The sequence below is a fragment of the Panthera leo genome, chromosome B4, assembly GCF_018350215.1.
Source record: "Panthera leo isolate Ple1 chromosome B4, P.leo_Ple1_pat1.1, whole genome shotgun sequence".
Lineage (NCBI taxonomy): Eukaryota > Metazoa > Chordata > Mammalia > Carnivora > Felidae > Panthera > Panthera leo.
Genome location: NC_056685.1, coordinates 78,289,880 through 78,294,856, shown reverse-complemented (window position 1 = coordinate 78,294,856; position 4,977 = coordinate 78,289,880). Strand labels below are relative to the sequence as shown.

The 4,977-nt window shown below is 58.4% G+C and overlaps 1 long non-coding RNA gene across 1 annotated transcript; it reads left to right on the top strand.

Moving 5' to 3' along the window:
* Nucleotides 1–3,809: 3,809 nt before the first annotated feature.
* On the top strand, nt 3,810–4,977 carry LOC122224583. Its single transcript, XR_006204860.1, has 3 exons — nt 3,810–4,032; nt 4,203–4,330; nt 4,606–4,977. It is a non-coding gene; the product is annotated as an uncharacterized LOC122224583 (long non-coding RNA).

Here is a 4,977-nt window from a genome sequence, read left to right as displayed (position 1 = left end):
AGAGACACACTTGCATGATTGCACACTCACCCATTTACAAGGGACGTGAGCGGGTATGCGCTCGCACACGTACACGTCCACACGGGGACAGCTGGGTGCCATCGCACACTTACGCATTCACTTGCTCGTGTGCGGGTGCGAGCAGACGCGCTCACACTCTCACAAGTCCACGCTCACGTGCAGAACGCGAGTAGGCACGCTCACACACTTGCACACTTACATGCTCACACGGAGGCGTGAGTCGGTGCTCACACCTGTTCCCACACCTCACATCAGTGTGATAGATACACTCATACGTTCACACCCTCCCACGGGGGCGCCAGAGACACATGTTCACACACTTGCACAGTCACACAATCGCTCACACACATGAGGTGTGAGGAGACATGCCCTCCCACCAAGGGCGCGAGTGCTTGCCCACTCCCACATTCACACACTCAGGGGCTGAACAGACATACTGCCCAGAAGGGCCCACAGGATCCAAGAGATGCCCCACACGCACCAGAGGGGAGGGCCATAGATCCTCCTGCAGCCGGGTACCCAGACACACAGATATCTCCCCACTGCCTTGAGATGGACTCACAGACACCCCCTCTCACACACCCCCTCCCATGCCACCCACCCCTCGCTTCAAAGGACCAGCACCCAGGATGGAGAAGGCACACGAAGCAGAAGCAGAGAGGCTGGCTGTGCCCTAAGGGCAGAGACCAGGTCTGTTTTAACACCATAGCCCCTGCACACCCCCATCCTCACAGCTAGCCGTGCCCTGCCTTACTCGACTCCCCCCCCCACACACACACAAAATGGGCCACCGTAGGCATGTTTCTAAGAACTCCTGAGCCCCGCAGTAGGGGAGAGACAGGAAGAGGAGGCTGGGATCCGAGGAGGAGGAGAGCTCCTGAAATCCAGCCTCGGTCCCAGTTTTGACCCTTCCCTCCCACCCACCCCTCCACCCATCAGTGGTTTTCACGTGGCAAGTCGTGGGCCCAGCTTCCAGTTCAGAGCATGAGGGCGGGGGCAGGAGGGAAGAGAGGCGGCCTGGAGCTTACTCATCAGACGCGGAAGGTGGAAGGCAGTGGAGGCTGAGTCCTGGGTGCAGATCCTAGCTCGGCCACGAGTTGGGCGTGTTGGTTTCCTGTTGCTGTTGTAACAAATAAATCACCATGAATTTGAAGGCTTCAAACAACAGAATTTCATTAGCTCACAGTTTCAAGGTCAGAGTTCCAAAATGGAATGAAATGGGCTAAAATCAAGGCACAAAGAGGGCTGTGCCCCTGCAGAAAGTGCTAGAGGAAGAACATTTCCTCATTCTTTTCTAGCCTCCACAGGCCACCCACTTCCTTGGCCCTTCCTCTCGAAGGCAATGGCCAGACGAGGCGGTCTCACTGCCCCATCCTTCTGCCCCCCCTCTTCGCATTAGAAAGACCCTTGTGATGACCCTGAGCCCACCCAGATAGTTCAGGATAATCTCCCCATCTCAAGCCCCTTGACTTAATCATGACAGCAAACTCCAGAAGTTAGCACAGACATATTTGGGGCAGAGCATCTTGCTGCCTGCCACACCAGGTGATCTTGGACAAGTCACTTCACCTCCCAGAGCCTCAGCGTCGTCAACGCAATCTGGAAATCACTCCTACCACATGGGTGGTCATGGGGGTTTAGAAAAGCCACGTGGATGAAGCACTGTGCCTCCCCGGGGTGGAGGGGGGGGGCGGGGAGGGAGGGCAGGGGGACTGGGTCCACGGTACCAGCCTCTCCCTTTGCAGCTTCCTGAGCATAAAGGATTCAGCATGGTGCAGGAGAAGGGTGGTTGAGGGGCCGCAGAGACTAGCAAGGGGGTCTCTGTGGGCTTGGGCAGGGGCAAGAACTGGGAGGGGCTGTGGGTATCTGTGAGGGTCCCTGGATCTGGGCAGCCGCGAGCCCCTGACATGAGGGGAGCCACCCCGTGAGGCTAGTGGCCCCCCCGCACCTGCAGTGATCTGAGCTAGGAAGCAGGGTGGGGCTGGGCCTGCCGCTCCGGCCTTCCTGCCCCTCATCTGCTGCCATCTGTTTGCAGGGCCCCGGGGCCAGCGGGTGGGCAGGAGCCCCAGCCCAGGCTGCTATTACCCTGCTAAGTGCAGACGGCAGAATGATGACCCAGGAAGATAAACCCCACATAGTGGAATCGCCCGCTCGAAAACACTCATTAGTCCCCACGTCTGCCCTGTGCTGTTTGCCCGCTCAGGACGCAGCCGTGGCATCTCAGAGAGGAGCTGAGGTCATCGGATTCCCACTGGCCGCCCTGCTCCAGCCAGTGGCCCTGGCTGGGCGCCCTGTCTGGAGTACCCCCTGCTACCCACCGCAGTCACTTCACTGGCCCAGCCCTGCACCCCACTCCCTCTGCTCCTCCACCCACCCCCCCTCCTCCTCCAGCTAACCATACAACCCCAGCTCTTCTCGCACCATCCCAGCCCCACCTCCTCCCAGCTTCCGCCACAACCTCGGGGTCTAACCCAGAGACTAAGACTCCAGTCAGCATGAAGACGCAACTGGGGGCACGTGGATGCTGAGTGCGTCAAGTTCAACCGCCGAGCTCCCACTGTGCTCAGTACGGGGGATACAGACATGAATGAACCAACCACCATAGCTCAGGCTTCCGTTCTCAAGATCCCTCCTCCTGTGTGCCCTGAAAGGCCCTGAGGACCCCTGGATGAGGGGGCAGCCCCACATGTGGGGTGGTGTGCAAGCTGGTGGCTGGCTGGCCCGGCTGTGCCTTTCCAGGACTGGCTGGCCTGTGTCAGCGGGCACAGTGCCCAGCACCACCGTGAGCTGCCACCATCCTGGCAGGCTCACAGAGGCCGGGCACTGATCGCTCAACAGAGAGCCGGACACAGTTTCGGTCTATTATCAGGGCAGATAAAGCAGCCGCCGAAGCTCAGGGAGTAGTTTGGGCTCACAAATAGGCGGCTCCAGATGCCCTCCCCCCTCCCCCACCCTGCCTTTGTCAGCCACCCCAGCCTTCCAGTCCCTCTTTGTTCCTCTCTGAAAGCAGCCTCAGGGAGGGGGACACCTCCTAAATACTGCGTGCACGGTGCCAGGAATGAAAGGGTGAGGAGGCTGGAAACAGCCGGGCAGCAAGCCCGGAGGCAGGGGCTAAACGGAAAGAGATTCCAGAGTTCAGAAAGCACTAGACGGGGAGGCTGCAGGGACCCGGAATGTGGGGAGAACACCCAAGTCATCACCCTGCCTGTATTCGCCCCACTGCTCAGCAGAGACCCAGGCACCCGGGAGAGACGCAGAACACATTCCCTGAGTGAAGGCACAGCAGGAGGGGTGGATAGAATTGGCTGGTTTCTTCAGTGACCAAGACTTGGCAGGAGTTGGGGGGGTAGGGGCAGCACAGGGACAGAATAGAGAAGAGACAGTGTTCCAGACCCTGTCTACTGGCGGTGGGGGCCTGGGGGAGGGAAGAAACCTTTACCTAAGTGGGCTGTAGAAACAAGTGCTAAATAATAAGAGGGCACACTGTGCGTTAATTCAACAACTATTTCTTGCACACCTACTATGTGCCGCTGATGCTAGAGCAATGAACAAAGCAAAGTCCTGCCATCATGAAGGCTGCTTTTGAGAGCTCCTGGCTCAGAGGGCAAGTGAGGGGGCCATTTGGGGAGACTTCCTACAGGGAGGGAGCAGGCGGACCTAGAGCTGGCTGGGTGGCTGAGCAAGGCTCAGAGCAGACAGGGTTGTTGGAAGGACCAGGGCCAGGCACAGTGGGAGACATGGAGAGCGAGGGGAGGCCACCAAGACCCCTGCTGCTGGGGGCAGCAGACAGCAGATGAGAGGGTGTGGTCTTTCCCAGGGAACCCAGGGGCCCCTTGGCCCTCCTTGGGAGGCAGTGAACCATGGAGGAAGCAGGGCCCTCCCACCAGCTTCCCTTTGTGCAATTCTTTTTCCTGCTCCTCTCCACCCAGAAGCAGGCCTGGCAACAAGGCTGAAACACCACTGGCAGAAACCCAGCACCCACACAGCCAGGCATGGGCTGGGGTTCCCCAGGTAGGCCGGGCCTATCCTACCTCTGGACCAGGGGAACCTCCCCCATATGTCCTACCCTCAGGTCCTACAGTGAGGGAGGGACTGGGGAGCTTATGGCTTGGTCCCAGCCCTGCCCCAAATGCATGCCTGACCAGCTCAGAGAGGCCTCTTCCTTCCTCTTTCTTTTGCAGGGAAGACCATCAATCTTCTCACCCACCTAAGGCATTTGGCCGCGGCAGGAGGGCCTCAGAGTTCCTACCCGATGCTGAGTGGGACCCAAGGGAACAAGATGCCAGGCCTCTGCGGGTCACCCGTGGTGGTATGTGTGAAACCCCGGGCAGAGAACCCAACATGAGCCATGGGCCCATCCCCATCGGCCCAGCTCAGCCCGGCAAGGAGGCAGCCAGGTCCCGGAGAGCAGGGGCCCCAGAGCCAGCTTCCAGAATTGGGGGTGTCTCCCCATCCTGACTTTCCTCCACAACCCACCTGGGGTCTGTCACTCTACACCACCCAAAGCTCTTTACATCGTGCCCTGTGTTGCAATTCAGTACAACAAGTGCCCTGTGCGGAAGGGTGGCCTTTTACTCATTCCAGAAATAAATGGCCATCAAGCACCCACTACATGCGAGGCACTGTGCCAGGCACTGGGACACCGAGGGACTAAACCACCACACCGTCCCCGCGTTCACAGAGCTTCCTAGGAGAGGCACACGTAAACAACCAACAACAAATAATTACAAATTGGGTTAAGTGCTATGAAGACAGGAAAGTGTAATTAGCCTGTGCTCACCTCTCTCTGGCCCCCGAGGCCTGCCCTCATTATAGAATACCCACAACTGCCTGACCTCTCCAGCACGCTGCTTGGCCAAGGACCTCGCTTCACCTGGCATGGCAAAGGATGTGACAACAGTTTGAGGAACATTTGCTGAGCCCAATTGGAGACAAAAACAATTTTTTTTTTATTTT